At 45.0% G+C, this 8,467-nt stretch overlaps 1 protein-coding gene across 3 annotated transcripts in view; it reads right to left on the reverse strand.

Annotated features, from left to right (window-relative positions):
• NAV3 (neuron navigator 3) overlaps window positions 1-7,866 on the reverse strand; it is a 572,439-nt gene extending 564,573 nt beyond the window's left edge. For all 3 annotated transcript variants that reach the window (XM_042467939.1, XM_042467940.1, XM_042467938.1), the window contains exon 1: window positions 7,608-7,866. The gene's annotated coding sequence lies outside the window, so the exon portion shown is untranslated. The remainder of the gene's footprint in view (window positions 1-7,607) is intronic.
• Window positions 7,867-8,467: the final 601 nt, after the last annotated feature.

Below are 8,467 nucleotides of genomic sequence, written 5' to 3' on the forward strand. Positions count from 1 at the left end.
TGCAGCTCTTCATCAGTACCATCTGTCTCCATTTATCGATCTGCAATTTTAAGGTGGTTTCCCAATAACATAACAGGGTGGAAGACCAGCTTACTGGACACCTCACTCCTCTCACTGGTGCATTTATTTCAGTCAGAAAAACTGTTATCTTCCTTGCTAGGAATAGCAGATACTATGTCACCATAGAAAAGTCTTGGGAGTCCACTCTGCCACTTCTTTCCTCTATGTTCAACTTGAGGGTGAAACAGAGAAAGGCCATACAGCCCAAGTAGCTTCTGGTATGCTCTTGCCACAGGGATTTGAGAGTGCATTCTAGTCTCACTGAGAACCAATGTGGTATAGTGGATAGATGCCAAAGACTACGAAGATCCAGGTTAAAATTCTACTCATGATAAATCTCAGGAGCTCATTGTTATCACTCAGCCTAGTTTCTCTCAGGCTTGCTGTGAAAGTGAGACAGGTATACTACCCTGAGCACCTGAAGGAGATTAAAATAGTGTTGTAGTGATCCACTGCGGTATAGTGGTGTATTGGGATATGACTCTAGTCCGAACCCCTGCTCAGCCATGAAAACCCACCTTCGGCAAGTCACAGTCTCTCAGCCTCAGAGGAGAGGATGGCAACTTGAAGGCACACAGTAACATCAACAACATAGTGGTAATAGCAACAGTAATAACAACAGTGTAAGGCAAGCTACAGGTCTCACAAACATCTTGAATGAAACTAATTTTCAAAGGCTACCAGCAACTTTTCCTCTTGTTCTCTCTATACCAGAAAGGAAAACACAAGCCCCATTGCCATCTCCCTCACCACTATCCAGAATGAATGGGATGGATGAGAACTGGAGAACAATAATATCAAGAGAGTACTCCAACCCTATTCTGCACATTTTCCATAGTCCAGCTCTATCCAGAAACCTGCAGTTAGCACAGTTCCAACCACATGGCTTGGACAAGAATTTATAGCCACCTTCATCTGGAAAAACATTCCTAATGTAGTAGTGAGATGGTAATAATCCAATGAAAATTACAAATAATGTTCATCATTATTGGAATTAGTAGCCAGTGTTTCCTATGCTACCATTGGTTCTATGAAACATCTCTCTCTCTATTTTCTTTGTAACTACAAACATATACCACTAGATTTTTGTGGGTTTCTTCCATGGGCCTTGAAATTTTACCTACAGAACTCTCTAGGAAATCTTAAAAGAATATTATCAAATGCTATTTTATTATGAGCATAGATATGAGCCACTGTGTCTGAAAAATGTTAATCATCAAGAAAGTCAGTCACCCGCCAATATATTTTATGGCAGAAGTGGTAAGTGGGTCCCTTAGTTGTCACTCGACTCTTTAACATCCATTGGCTCCAGCAAGAATAGCAAGCCATCAAGGATTGTAGGAGTCTGTCAAAAACATCCAGAGGGCCACAGATCCCTCATCTGTTTCCCAGCATTTTAAGGGTCTCCCCAACCAAAATGGAACATAATACCATGCATGAACAGATCAGATTCTAGGTATAAAATAGGCTCATAAGAAAGTTTCTAATTAGTGAGGCAATTTGTCTACATAAGGTGTATTATTTACCCATACCTGCCTTTCAATCCAATACTTCCTTCATCAGGTTAGACAAAATCAATCATCACCTGCTCAAGGGAAGAGCTTAAGTCCAGGGCTACTTTTTGTCTCTTGTGCCAGATACATGATAGTTTCCAATGACAAAGATGCACAGCACTTGGTACAGAAATCTACACATAAATTTCTAGATGTGAGCAACAACCTATTGTGAATTTCTGAACCACAGGAATGGGAATGCATTAACTTGTCTTAATACTTTTCCTCTGTTTTTACTGGCTCAGGACACCTTTATCCTCTGTGCTGCAAGCATTCTCCTATTATGATCCGATCATTTGAGTAGGTTATCAGTTAAGCTTCCTGAAGCATGCCAGAGCCTTTCCCCTCAGAATCCCAGTTTGTATTTATGCAAAGAACTCTTCACAGAAGCTGTAGCCTTTACAATAATGTGCTTATACATATTTATATTAACTGGTTGCTTCTGTAATAAGAACATCAGTTACAGTATAAAGCATGTCTTCTAGTAATGCTGCTGTTGAAGTAAAAATAGAGAAGAGGCCCCAATTCATTGTTACAGCATATGCAGAAGATCCCAAGTACAGTTCCCAACATATTATGCTAAAGGTTCCCAAGAAATAAAGGAAGCACTTACTTGAGACCATAGGAAGTACCAGTTAGAAGAGGTAGTACTCAGAAAGATAGACTAATAGTCCAACCTGTTATTCAAACACAGTAGCTTACTGTTTTTATAGAAAATACACATCCCAACCTCCAATACCCTATGGAATTCCGCTTTATGTTACAAAATTGGCTTCCATATTAGAAAAATAATACAAAACTTAGTCTATGGTTCAGCAGTCAAATAGCCAGCAGTCAAATAGCCATGGCATTGCTATGCATCAGCACTAAAAGTTGTTGACACAAGCTTAGTAGATAATCAAGTGTTCCAGATACATTTACTTTATACTCACTTCCAAATAAATATTTAGGATCAATATGTTGATCCACTTATTTAAACACTTTTCTTTTTCTAGTCACAAGTAATCCAAGAGCTGGACATTTTCTTTACCAACTATAAAGTCTATCTATTTCCATCTCTCTCATGGTATGATAGCCATTCTTTAACTGCTTCAAAAGGCCACTTCTTCCATTATACCATTCTCCATTTCAATCCATGAAGAAGAAACTGCATGAATACAAAAAAGAACTCAGTACTTATGTCCCAAATTTTGGGATAATTTCTGCATATAAATGCCTTAAAAGCCTTTAATATTTTGCATAGTCACTATAAAACTGGATAGTATTTTCAACACCACACATGCTCTGACTTTCACTGGCCATGTTTTTTCACATGAGGAACATTGAGGAAGCTTGCTTACCTAGAAGAAAATCCCAATGGTTAGAATGATATTTACTTCTGAGTAAACAAGGAGTACACTGTTAATGTTCATGCAAGGTTATCAAAACGTTCATCCAAGGTAATCAAAATGCATCCTGTTAATTGTCTATTTAATTTAAGCCCTGACAAAAATCTAATTAGCATACAGTTATCATTTAAGAATTAATTCTATTATGCTACCAGCAGTAGCATCTTCCTTTCCTTTTCTGAATGCTAAACCTTTAGACGCTAATCATCCATTAACCTGGACTCACTGAGAAGGAGGGAAAGTAGCAACCTCTGGAAGGCCTGAACAGCTGCTAAGGCCTGTTGTTGTTGTTAACTGTCTTCAAGTCAACTATCATCAATTGCCCTGCTCAGGCCTTGCAGACTCAGAGCTGTAGCTTCCCTCACTGACTCTCTCTATCTGTAATGTGATTGTCTTCTTTTCCTGCTGCTTTCCACCTTACCAATCATTATTGTATTTCTAGTGATTCCTGTCTTCACATGATGTCTTCTCAAAGTACACTAGCTTCAGTTTCTTGTCTTCTCAATGTACACCAGCCTCAGTTTAGTCCTCTTTGCTTCTAGGGAGAGTTCAGGCCTGATTTGCCCATTTCTTTTTCTTTCTAGTAGTCTATGATATCTGCAAAACTCATCTCCAGCACCACATCCCAAACAAGTTGATTTTCTTCCTATTAGCTTTCTTCACCACACACAGTAATGGGAAATAAAATTGCCTGAACCATCCTAGCTTTAGTGTTCAATTATATATCTTGACACTGATTTCTTGACTGCACTCTCCGCTCTGATCAGTGATTGAGCCAAGGTATGAAAAATCTTGAACTATTTCAATGACTATAAGCTAAAGGGGGAGGGTATAATATTTGGCCTGCATTGCTTGGCAGGATTCTTCTAGCTATAACAGGCAGAAATTAGCAGAGAAATATTCTTATTTCAGAATGGAACAAAGTCATAAGGAATGCTTCACATGACTCTTGCCAGAGCATCTATGGGTGCATCTACACTGTAGAAATAATGCAGTTTAACACCACTTTAACTGCCATGGCTCCATCCTACATAATCTTGGGATTTATAGTTTTGTGAGACACCAGTGCTCTTTGGCAGACAAAGCTAAAGACCTTGTAAAACTACAGAATCCCAGGATTCCATAGGATGAGCTGGTGCCAAGCTGCATTATTTCCCCAGTGTAAATGTACATATTGTTGTTAAACCTTGGATTTAAGGAATGGATTTTGCCCATAGAAATAGACATGTGTTGCCTGTGTCCATTTAAAAATGAAATGCGGGAGCATGCTATTCCATCCGGCAGAATCAGACTGTCTGGCTCCAAGTCAGACCTCCCCTGGATTACTGTGTCCAGTTCTGGGCACCACAATACAAGAAGGATATGAACAAGCTGGAGCATGTCCAGAGGAGGGCAACCAAAATGGTGAAAGGTTTGTAAACCATACCCTATGAGGAGTGTCTTAGGAAACTGGGTATGTTTAGCCTGGAAAAGAAAAGGTTAAGGGGTAATATGATTGTTGTTGTTGTTGTTGTGTACCTTCAAGTTATTTCTGACTTATGGCGCCCCTAACGTGGGTTTTTTTGTAAGATTTGGTCAGAGGTGGTTTGCCATTGCCTTCTCCTGAAGCTGAGAGCATGTGACTTGCCCAAGGTCACTCAGTGGGTTTCATGGCTGAGCTGGGAATCAAACCCTGGTCTCCAGAGCTGCAATCCAACACTCAGTCCACTATACCACGCTGGCTCCTTGATATGATAGCCATGTTGAAATATTTGAAGGGATCTTATATTAAGAATGGAGCAAGCTAATTTTTTGCTGTTCTGCAGACATACACCCAGAGCAATGGATTCAAGCTACAGGGAAAGAGATTCCACCTCAGTGTTAGGAAGAACTTCTTGAGGGTAGAGAGTGGTACACACTCCTTGGGAGAGTAGTGGAGCCTCCTTCTTTGGAGGTTTTTAAGCAGAGGCAGGATGGCCATTTATAGAGCAATGGTTGCCATTCATCTGCCAGAGAAAATGCTGATCATCACCACAGTGGCTCATCCTTCAAGGGGTCTATGTGCGTTGGGAGGGTGCTTCTCTTCCAGTGAGCATGGAGGTGGGTGGGGGAGAGAAGTGGTTTCGACTGGGTGGCCCTTGGGGTCTCTTCCAACTAGTCCAAACCACACTGGAATCATCCAGTTTGAGACTGCTCTGGCTCAGTGATAGGGAATCCTAGGAACTGTTAAAAACAAATAACAAACAAATTTCTAGGGGTAGCCATGTTCGCCACATAACTAATCCAGTAACATCCAAACAATGGTCCTGAAGAGACAGGCCAAAATAAAGCTGCTTCAGGTCACTTTGGAGGTATGCTGCTTAAATGACACACACATCTTAAGAGGCCAGAAGCTGCACCAAACAAATGTTCCAGTCCTTAGGACTGGAGCATGGCTTTGGCATTGCTTCCGGCCTCTTAGAACATATGCATCATTTAAACAGCATACTTCCAAAGTGACCCGAAGCAGCTTTATGTTGGCCTGTTTGTTCGGGCCCATAGATACTTTGCTTGGGCCAACCAAAATGCTCAATTATATGTTGCAAGCTTTCTAAATCACAGTGGCTTCTTCATCAGGCAAACAGGAGAAAGAAATGGAAGATGTTAAATAAAAAATGTCATAGGCCTGCCTTTTCTGTTTTGGGTCTTAGTTCAGATGGTAGGGAGGGTTATCGGCAGGCTGGCACCCCTCCCTTTTTTTGGCCATGTGATCACCAGTCGATTTTCAAAGCCAAGGAAATAGAAATGTTCCTTTGCAACCCAAAGAAGATGTTCCCTTGGAATCCAACATTCTTCTGAGAAGACTGACAAAAACTATGCATGCCAGGATGCCCTAGCACTGAGCCAGGGCAGTCAAAGCGGCCTCAGAGGGGATGATTTCTGGAGTGTAGATGGGACCTAGGCTTCTGCCAGAGAGATGCACACAGGAGGCTGCCAGGCTGGGAAGATGGAGGGCACTAGGACTGGGAAGAGCCCAGTCAGGCAAGGGATGCAGGAACTGTAACCTAGGCAATTCACAACAGGCTGTTTTCTTTGACTTTCCCCCTCCCTCCCTCCCTCCCCAGCCTGGGTTCCTCCCCCCCCCCCCACCCCACCCCCCCCCACCCACACACCCCCCACACACACACACACACACACACAAGCATCCCAAGTGTCAGCCTCTTCTGCCTCGCCTCTTCCCAGGCTGCCAGCCTAAGCCTCCTCTTCTCCCCTCTCCCTCCCTCCCTGCCTCCTCTTGGCTTCCCAGGGAGAAGCTCTGTCCGGCGTTCACTGGTTTTCCAAAAAAGCCTTGCAAGAGGAAGATCAAGGTGTCTTTCATTCAGAGAGAGAGAAAGGGGCTGATCGCCACCCGAGAGGCTCATCCTTCAAGATCTGGGTGGGTGGGTGCTTTCTTGCACATGGGGAAGAGAGGGAGAGAAACACCGAGGCAGTTGCACCCCCATCACACACACATACACCCCAGAGAGGATCCATAAAGTCTGGAAAGGCTGCCGATCAATTGGTCATCTGCAGGGTTCACCTGGGCTTGGGCTGGCAGGGGTGGCTTGGGGGAGGTCAAGTCCAGCAGAGATTTCCCTGCTCCAGGTCTTCTGCTTCTGCCCCAGCCACAACAAAAGAAACACACACACACACACACACACACACACACACACACACAAAAGATGGGGGGATGGAAGCAGGCAAATAAACAAGAGGAGGGGGGCAGAGAGAGAAAGAAGGATGTAGTGGAGGAGGAAGAGACAAAGAAGGGGAGAGAGAGCCTCAGCCTGGCCTTGGCTGGAAAGCCCCCCCCCCCAGGTCCCCATCCCACCCCATCAAAGGCCCTTCCAAGCAAAAGGACCAGGTGTCCTTCCTTCAAAGGAGGACACCTGGCCCCCTTCCTCAAAGGAAACATGGAGGACAGGAGCAAAGAAAAAGCTAAGCACACACACACACACCCTCCTAGACGTACGTAGCCATGCTCCTTGGTCCTGCCCTCCCACCAATGGAGGACCTTTGGGGGGCATTCCCCTTGAGCTGGAGGCTGGCATGGAGGACGGGTCCGGGAAAAGGAGAACGCTCTGGTCACCCTGAGCTCAAACACGCACACGCACACACCCCTAGAAATGTCCATTCCTGCTTCTTAGTCCAATTCTAAAGAGAGGCCCTTTTGGACATCCCTCCTAGGCAGGAGGCTGGCATGGAGGACGGGTCCGGGAAAAGGAGGAGCCACCCTGTACCATCTTTGAAAGGCGGAGATTTTTCAGCCCGTTTCTGCAATTGCATCCTTGCTTGGCAACCTCTTTCCTCTGGCAGGGAAAAAGCAGGGATGAAGAGAGAGAAAAGAAAAGAAATCTATCAAACCACACACACACGCCCCACAGAGCCATCTGACCATCCTGGGTCGATGAAAAGAAAGATTTAGGAGCTGGGGGGGGGAGGTAACCTCAGGAAATGGCGTCATTTATTTTCATCTTGGGAAGCCAAGGGGATCAAAAGGCTAATAATAATAATAACAACAACAACAACAACACCCAGAGAGGACAAGAGAACTTTGGAGGCATCCCAGGGAGAACAAGGCGGGAGGACCATTGCGAGGAGGGCTTACCTGTCAAAAGGCATCCTGGAAGGGTCGGGGAGGGGGAAAACCCATCCTCAGCCAGCTCTGGAAATGGTCCTCGGGATGCTTCCCAACGAGGCACCTTCTCCGCCGCCAGGAAGGATACAGATCCCAGGGAAGAAGAAGGAGGAGAAGAAGAGATGGAGATGATGGAGCAAAACGGTACCCAGGGCGGGCAGATGCCTGGCTGGCTGGCTGCGCCTTTGCCTTCCTCTCTAGTCTCTTCCTTCCTTCCTTCCTTCCTTCCTTCCTTCCTTCCTTCCTTCCTTCCTTCCTTCCTTCCCCCCAGAGGGACCCAGCAATCCGATCTGATCTTCTCCTTGCTGCCAGAGCCAGGCAATGGAAGGACAGACTCCCACCACCAGCAGCCCCAGCCCAACGCTTTGCAACCAGAGAGGAGCTGCTGCTGCTTCCCCACACCGCTGGAATTTAAAGGGGCAGCGCTTCCCGGGTTCTCCAGCATCTCTTTACCTATCTATAGACACAGATATACCATCAGGGTGAGGGGATCAGGCATAGGAAAGTTGCCACCATGGACCATGCAAAGCCAGCAGGATGAGAATCTATTGTGGACCAAGTCATGGTCATCTTGAGCAAAAGCAAGGACATTTCTCTCTTTAGGGGATGGCCAGGATGGTTTAGCCACTCACTGGCATTTGAGGGGTCCTGGTTAGAGTTTGAAGCTCCCCTTTCCACACACACAAAGAAAGGTGGCAAATTTATCTGGCACTGAAGGCCTGACAAGAGGAGAAAGAGGGCCGGATGAAGCATTTGTCACCAGAGTCGAGTTTATACTTTGGGTCTCCAGGACTTCTGGGAACTAACGACATTAGTCTGGGAACTAAAGA

The sequence above is a fragment of the Sceloporus undulatus genome, chromosome 5, assembly GCF_019175285.1.
Source record: "Sceloporus undulatus isolate JIND9_A2432 ecotype Alabama chromosome 5, SceUnd_v1.1, whole genome shotgun sequence".
NCBI classification, from domain to species: Eukaryota; Metazoa; Chordata; class Lepidosauria; order Squamata; family Phrynosomatidae; genus Sceloporus; species Sceloporus undulatus.